The sequence below is a fragment of the Aquila chrysaetos genome, chromosome 3 (assembly GCF_900496995.4).
Source record: "Aquila chrysaetos chrysaetos chromosome 3, bAquChr1.4, whole genome shotgun sequence".
NCBI lineage: Eukaryota > Metazoa > Chordata > Aves > Accipitriformes > Accipitridae > Aquila > Aquila chrysaetos.
Genome location: NC_044006.1, coordinates 6,504,414 through 6,513,055, shown reverse-complemented (window position 1 = coordinate 6,513,055; position 8,642 = coordinate 6,504,414). Strand labels below are relative to the sequence as shown.

At 39.9% G+C, this 8,642-nt stretch overlaps 1 long non-coding RNA gene across 1 annotated transcript; it reads right to left on the bottom strand.

Annotated features, from left to right (window-relative positions):
* Positions 1-442: 442 nt before the first annotated feature.
* Positions 443-3,111, bottom strand: LOC115339509. The gene is made up of 3 exons (XR_003922747.1): positions 3,000-3,111; positions 1,720-1,801; positions 443-684 (listed from the first exon to the last, which is right to left on the bottom strand). It is a non-coding gene; the product is annotated as an uncharacterized LOC115339509 (long non-coding RNA).
* Between the last annotated feature and the right edge of the window lie 5,531 nt (positions 3,112-8,642).

Below are 8,642 nucleotides of genomic sequence, written 5' to 3'. Positions count from 1 at the left end.
TTCCTGTTCTTGAAATTAGTTGATTAATTTAAAAACTAAACCACTGAACTCAGTCACTGGGTTCTTTTGTTCTTTAAGCATCGAGCACAGATCTAGTGAGAAACTTTCAATTCTTCATACATAGCTTCAGAAAAGAAATGCAAACAGAATGATTAAATACAGCAACTCCTTTCTCTTAATAACAAGTTTCAGTGCACCACCCACGGTAGACAGCAGTGCCTATGTAGAACTGCCTACATCATGCAGGGCCACGAATCCCGCTCTTACCCACACACCCCTGCAACCCCACTACCTTCAGTGTTTTTTTTTCTCACAAAGGTAAAAACAATAACATTACTTCAAACCATTCACCCTGCATTCATCACACAAAACCCAACACAACAGGGCCAGTTACAATACATTCATGCAAGAGCTCTGATAACCATACTTGCACTTTTGGTTTTGTTAGTCCCACATGAATATTTATGCACATTTCCATGATATGTCCCCTGGTTTGCATAGGGCACAGGTTGTCAGCAGCTGAAAGCCATTAGCATCTGACAGCTGCTAAAAGGGCTTGTTTGAAACAAATAGGTGGTCCCGGCCCTTGTCTAGCAGGCAGGTGATTAAGGCATCATTACAAGCTGCATCTTCTTTGGCAGCTGCACGGACAAGGAGGGCCCTTCTTGCACTGCTCAGACCTGCCTGGTGGAGGGGAGATTTAATTATTATCACTACATAATGGGTAGTTTGTAGAAGACGAAGACCTGACAGAAACAGATAGTGGGCAAACACAGGACACGGATCGCAGCCGACGAAGTAATTACAATCCAAATAAGAGTGTATGAGCTGGCTGGGAGCAGCAGATGTTGCTGTCCATCAGCATCTCCATATAAAACATATGTTCAAATGTTACTTGAAAAAAAAGACAGCAGAACATTATTTGCACAGCTACAGGATGCTTGGGGGTGGGCGCTCAGGGATGAAACTGGGATTCTCGCAGGGAAAATCCAGGGGATCTCTCGGGAGCAGAGAGGTGGAAGACACCCAGTGCACGGGGCAGGGACTGCATGGATGGATACCAGGAGGGACCAGGGAGGAAGATATTCCCTGGCCTTCAACCTACCAACGTCCTCCCCTTCCAAACCTGCTTCATGAATCTGATTCTCAGGTAGGGAGAGTGGGAATGAGCTGATGAATTGTAATTGTGCTCCGAGGAAGAGAGAGATGAAACCTGCGCCCTGGGCAGGCAGGACCAATGACTTTCCACCTCAAGTGGGCAGCCATGGGAAGGTGGTCAAAGCCCTACTCACATTTAACCTCTCTAGGCGGAAAAGGCTGCACACATGGCAAGTAAAAGATGCTGCTCAATTTTTGTTCAAGGCATGGCATCTTGCTTTCTCAAAAACAAAACAAAAGCATGTGCTGGGCAGAGATGAAACGGGGTGCTCAAATACAACAGAAGAGAGGCACAGTGCAAGACAGCCCTTCTGAGATGCTGGAAATGCTTGTCTTCATACCACACTAACAAACACAATTATTCCACTGAAGGCTATTTCATAAGATATTTTTTTAAAAATTGATGTAAAAGCAGGAAATGTCAACATGTGCACATTACTTCCTTTCAAACCATTTTCTTGGCAACCACCCCATCTGTTCTACGTCAATCTTTCTTCCAAAAGAGAATTAACATTTATCTTCATAAACTTAACATTTAAAGAATTTCTGAGATGACTTTACCTACACAGCATCACCTCCCAGACTTGCAGTGCTGTCGCTTTCACCGCACTTCATTCTTTCAGCATTCTTTCTTCTTCAAAATCTGTGTGAATAATTACCATTGTAAACACATTTATGCACCAGTGTTCAAAAAAAAGCCATACTAAATAGCAACATAAATTTGGTTTGTAAATTGCCATGCAGCACTGTGTCTCATTATAAACAACGATGTACATGTACAGCTTCACTGCCTTTGATGCAAAGCCAGAATCAGTCCTTTTCAACATTTTCTTATTAAGGATAAATTACAAAACAAACCAAGCATGCTAGATTGAGATGGCCTTGACAGGAATGGTGTCCAGGTGTTAGGGTTTCTTTGTTTAACATTGATACAGCCTTTCAAATATTGCAGCCTTTTCTCTGGAGACATATAAAAGTCTCAGAATAAGGGGTTTTTTAGTAAAAACATCATTCTTAGATAACGTTCACCTGAAGAGAGAATCGTGTCTTTTGGTTTTGTCTGGGCTCACAGAAGGGATGTCAGAAAAGATGAATGTATGTGTGCATTACATTTTGGGAGCTAGTTTTCCATTTCACTTCACCCTTTCCCAGTTGTACCACCCCGTAAGAAAGAAGATAACCCCTGGGAACAACCCAGCGGGATCCTAAGGTCAGCCCAGGGAGCAGTCTGCCGCCTCTGCCTTTTGCGAGCCATTTGCAACATCCGAGGGGGCGAGGGTGGCCAGGAAAGCAGCTGCAGCAACATGCACTGTCAGCGCTGAGCCTCTTGGCAGATGCATCCTTGGGCCAGTAGCTATCAGGGCAGGCAGAGAGGAGAAAGAAGCTGTCGAGGCTGTAAGTCTACCTTCTCACGGCAGCTCGACTTCTTTTGAGCACGTGGGGAATCTGGCCTTGATCTCCCAGCAGATTTTTTTCCCATGTTCTGTGTACATAGTTACTATTATAAGCACAATCACGGTGAATGCTTGTGCAAATGATTAGCTCTGATCTTCTCGGTAGTTTATACATCTTTATTACTATTTTTATTTTACTTGTATTTTTGGAAATAGTGAGCGTGGAAATATACCCCACTTTCCTGGAAGCATATGCACAAATATGGCTCTAATTCACAAACCTTGAAGTTAATAAGAACAGCAAACATTTATGCCTAAAATCATCAGTGAAGATCTGACCTCCATTATCCAGTCCGAGGGCTTACAAAAAGCTTGTTGCTGCATGTTTGCACAGTGTATTTTTAAAACATGCACTGTTTAAAATATGCACAATTAATATTAACAGACCTGTATTCTCAGTGCAAGTGGCTGGAACAAGCACTGCCTTCTGTCTGATGTGCAATGACCTTTTGAAGTATTTTTAGGCACTGTCCTATAAGCAATGTGTCTTGCACAAATTACTTCTGCTCAGATATAAAGCAACATTAACCATGAGAAGGAGAGCGCAATATGGGATGAATTTGTGTTTTCTAAAATTGGGAGAAAAAGAAAATTACCGGGGTTTATAAGAGGATTTATAAACTGCATAATTTTCTCCCTTGTTTAATCCTAACATACAGGATCATATGCCATGGATAAGGACATTCACAATGGACTGAAATGTTATGTGATTCTCCCATTTTTGAGTAAAGGAAGAAGACTACAGTAATTACTTCCTTGTAAGAAATAGAATTAATAGAATCCATTACGTATTTAATTAGAAGCGTTTGTGTCTTCCTGGGAGGAGAAAGATTAATTTAGGTTAACTACTAAAAATTTTCAATCTTCATAGCATTAAGCTAAAAACTAAAGTTAGAAGAAACCTGCATGGAGAAATACTTATCACTCTGTGTGTTGGAAGTGATTGCCTCTCCTAGCCACAGGAGAAGCCAAACTGCATTGTGTACTCTGGTATACAATTGGCTCCTACAGTTACGTATCAATATACGTCAATAATAAAAGTCTAGGAAATTACATGAAGGGTTAGGAAAAGCTCAGTGAAATAAATAAAACAGAAGATATAAAGTCAGATATTTTCACACCTCAAAATTTTTGTCCGAGTCAGAATGGGAATGTAGAAACAAAGGAAATGCAGATTCAGATTCAGGAAACTTAGCAACTACTAAACACATACAAAATGTACATCCAAAACACTTTCTGTAGTCTATTTCTGTGAAAAAGTGCATGGAAAATAATTAAACTACCAACTGCTGCGATTCATCAGCTGGAGGAGGAGCCACCAAACACACTAACATGCTTCCATCAGTGGCCAACAGCAAATCTGTAGAGAGGAGTATTACAAGCAAAGTAAACATAATGTGAGTCTACGTGGAATACCCCCTCTGTGCCACAGTCAGCACTGCTGGCACTTCCTGAGCCAGAAGATGATTTAAACCCACACTGACATTAACAACAGGACAACAGCAGCAATCAATATTGTCCTTAAAAATTAAACTTAAGGTAGCAGAAAGATTTCGTACAGGCATTAAATACACATATATGGAACTACCATGTATAGAATGGATACAAGCTGTATTCAAAGATTGTGATTGTACAGTGTTCATTATATGAAAAAGAAAACAACTCCCCCTGCACCTCTCTGCACGTACAAACACAACTGATGTTTAAAAAATTAGGTCTTGTTTTTAATCCATAGATTCTTCACACAAGTATAAGCTTGTGAAGAAAACAGAATGAGCTCTATTTTAGCTGCCAACAAAACAAATGGTTGCGGTTACCCCACAGACAAAAGTTAATGTACCTGTGTTCAGTCATTTTGTAGCAAACAAAGAGCTGTCAGGAAGCTTTTTATCAATAGATCATACCACAAACCAAACCATTGTCAAAATTTAGAGGAGATATAAGATTAAGTGCCTTTTTCCTACCCACTTACAATTAGAAAAGCCAAGTGTCAGAGAATAATAATCAGCATAGAAAAGATGAACCAAGTTCCAAATTTTTTTTTTATTTGTTTAGCCAAGATTCCCAAAAGAAAAAAAAAAGGAAATAAAACTCAATGTAGAAATACTTCTGATCCAGGAAAAACAACAGGGTATGATTGCATAAAGGGTTACCCTCTCTAGGTGACACTGCCAGACAATTTCCTTCCCTGTTACATCACCTAGGTTCCTTATTAAGCTAATTTCCTTAAAAGTCACCCACAAAGGTCCCATGGCATCAAAATGCCGTATTCACAGGAGGCTTTGTCAGCAAGGACAGGGTCCAGGCTCTGCTGCTGCCTAAAGGGTGCGCTGAGCAGCTCAGAATGTCAGGGATGGAAGTGAGTGGTGCTTTCAGAGTTAACAGCTCTCGATGCTCTAAGGTGAGCAATTTTAACGTATGGGTAGAGATAGTCAAAGCCTTGCCAGCTGCTAGTGTCCGTCTTTCCAGCTGCCTTGGATGTGGACCCTTTTTTGATAGAGTGCTGCAGTTCTTTGTCTGTCCTGGTCCTCTCTGAAGCTCACTAGTGTAGACTATGGTCAAACCTGAAACTCTGCTGGATCTAAAAGAGTGAGCCCTGTCCTGGCAGGAGAGCCAGAATGTCAAGGCATTAGCTCTTATCAGATTTCAGCAATATCACATGCATTTCAGGTAAAAATCTCAGTATCTATATTCAGCTCCATAAAAGTGTTTGTTCTTCCGTCCATATTAACTGTTTGAGCCATGTTGGCATGCTCAGTCCAAAATCTGCTGCAAACACCTGTTTTAATAACATCTGTTGTTGAGAAGCACAGACAACAAGCTAAATAGTTTAACTGACATCAAACTATGAAGAAATTAAAAAAATACAATTTTTTTCCATTAAATCAGATTGAAAGGTGTAATCTGTGGCATTTTTTCTGTTTTAAGACTTGGATTTTAGATTCTTCTGGTGTAATGGTGCCACCAGCAGATAATAGTTAGAACTGGTTTTAGCTGAAAAACCTAGACAAGAATACAAATTTCTCTACGTAGGTTATTTAAGCTTCCAAAAACATATCCTTTAATTTTTTTAAAACAGTATTTTGAAAAGAATATGGAAGCTAAAAATTGGTTCTAAATGTGAGGTATCAGTAGGTAAAACTTTGTATTCATAATTCTCTGTTTAAGTTCTTTATGTGTTCCTCCATGATTTATAAAGACATGGAAGTATTTGGGACAGTGTGGGAGTTTTTTCCACAGTAGAAACTGGTGATTTTTCATGCCTGAACAAATGACAAACACTGGAGCAGTAACAACAACATTAAACTTTGAGAACTGAATGACTGGAACCCTTCTAGTTTTGTTTATATGAATATTGATCTAATAAACACTGAATATTTGAGTGGAGTAACTCCTTTTCTCCAGAGAGACCCAGGACTCTTGTCACTTCTGTTGCAGAGGCAGAATTGAGAGTACATGTTTCTCCAGTCACTGCAGTGTCAACATTCCCAATGCTACTGTCATCCTTCTATCTCTAGCATGTTTATTACATTTAAAATTGGTCACTTCTCTTTCATATTTACTTAGCGGTTTTAGGAATTTGGAATATAACCCAACACATCCTCAGATAGGTTTGCAAGCATAAAGGACTCCCAAGAAAAAAGTGGAAAAGTAGATACTAAGAGGTGTTGCTCCTCAATTTGTTAGAAAGCCAGAACAAAACTCGAACACAGAACCTTGCCTGAGTTCAGCAGTGCTTTTTCATTCCCTGATCAAATTTCCATACCTCTTGGAATCTACCAGCTCAGGCACTGCCTGGTCCATCTTGGGTGAAGTCAGCTAAACTGCTGTCTGATCTGCTTCTGACAACCAGGACAGTCAGAGATGGTACGCTCTGCTTCTTCACTGTTAGAAGATTGGTCTTAAAAAGTCACCTCCTTCACCTCCAACCTTCCAGCCTGGCCCAGCAAGATCTATCAGTGGGGAAATAAGGCAAAGCAAGATGTCTGAAGAAAGCTCCCTCAAATACATTTGCAGGAAGCGGCTGCTTGCAAGGCTTCCCATATGTAATTTGTGGAGTTCTTTCAGGAACAGTTACACTAAATGTCTTCATGAAGCTAAAACTATGAACAATTAAAAATAACATACTGTGGCATACAAAATTTAAAAGTATGCTAATAAAGCATGCCCACCATTAGAGTTTGTCTAGTCTCCTATAGACAGAAACTACCTCAGCTGGGTTCCCCCCCAAGGACTGAAGCTTGAATTTCTAGAAGGGTAGAAAAAGAGACAGAACATGAAAACCCCTTTAGGTCTTTCTTCTTTTACTGTTAAGGAGTAAAAATAGGTCATAAATAAAACTTCCAAAAATGCTTCCCAAGTCACCTTTAAAACAAGGATACACTAAAAAGGCTCTGGGGAGACCTTATAGCAGCCTTTCAGTACTTAAAGGGGGCCTACAGGAAAGATTTGGAGGGACTCTTTATCAGGGAGTGTAGTGATAGGACGAGGGGTAACAGTTTTAAACTGAAAAAGGGTAGATTTAGATTAGGTGTAAGGAAGAAGTTCTTCAATGTGAGGGTGGTGAGGCACTGGAACAGGTTGCCCAAAGAAGTTGTGGCTGCCCCATCCTGGCAGTGTTCAAGGCCAGGTTGGACGGGGCTTTGAGCAACCTGGTCTAGTGGAAGGTGTCCCTGCCCACGGCAGGGGGGTTGGAACTAGGTGATCTTTAAGGTCCTTTCCACCTCAAACCATTCTATGACTTTATGAAAAATCCATTCTTTATGCTCATTCTGCTGAAGTGCTGGAAAGCCTTATTATATTAATTCTAACAATGTAAAATATAATTATTTGACCTTTCTTTTAAAGTCCTAAGCTTAAATGCTACTTTATTGATATGTACAAGCAAAGAATTTTAGAAACCATAACCAATTAATGATATATTCTTATCTGTTACATAAATTATGAAATTGCTACTTCTTTTAAGTAACTAGCACATGGCCCTAAAATGCTTATGTCTATAACAACAGCTTACCTGAGAATATTTTTTCCTCTTGGACATAAATCATTTAGAATCAAGTAACTAATGTTTCTTTAAGGTGCAGAGTGTAATAACACAAGCTACGCAATACATTTGTTTCATTTGGTATAGTTTAATCTTTAAAACTTGTCTTGAAAAAAAAAAAAAAGCCTGATAAGCTTTACATAAAAAAGAGACAGCTGACAATCTAGGATGAGCCAAACAACACTGATGCTACAAAGCAAAAATGACACAAAACTTATCCTCCATGCAGACAGAATGTCACGTGAAACTTTAAGGAGAGCAAGGAAACATCAGAATAAGAGCTAATGCTTTTTTCCCCTAAAAAATATCCCTATATTTTGCTTGCTGTGACAAAGATTTCATGAGAAAAAATGCTGCTGTGTCAGCCTACAGCTTGGCATGGCTTTTTCTCCCATAAACTTCTCTAGATAGTAAGTCAGTCTTCCACTGCGTCAGCTCCAAAACTACACAAAAAAAGGCAATAATGCTTCCCCAATTTCACAGGGGTTTTTTTTTGTGATGAAAAGCACGTAAAAGATTACGAGCTGCTCAGATACTGTGGCAAAAGGAGCTTTAAAATGTCTTGGTATAAATTTGTCCTGGTTTTCTTCAAATACAGTTACACTGAGAAGACGACAACATCATCCATACCATGCAGGTATGGATTTCCTTTCACACAAAGGACTGGGAGTTAGATCACGGTTGCAGCAATGTAACTGAGCTAAAGTCAACTGCCCTGAGAAGAGTTACTCCGGACTGAAATATGAATAGGGCAATATGAGAATCAGATCAGTTATCAGCAAGATGATTTAAAACAAGTCTTCCATTGGCTGATTTACAGGTTTTGAATACAAGAATATATGTAGGAAACACACATATTCTGCAATCCTTTACAGCCATAGCCTCTCACTGTGTTTATCTCGAGTTTAATGGGGCTAATCTGGAGCACCCCTGGCAGCCCTGTGGGGCCCTCAGTGCACAAACCCGCAGCTGAAAGTCACTGTCAC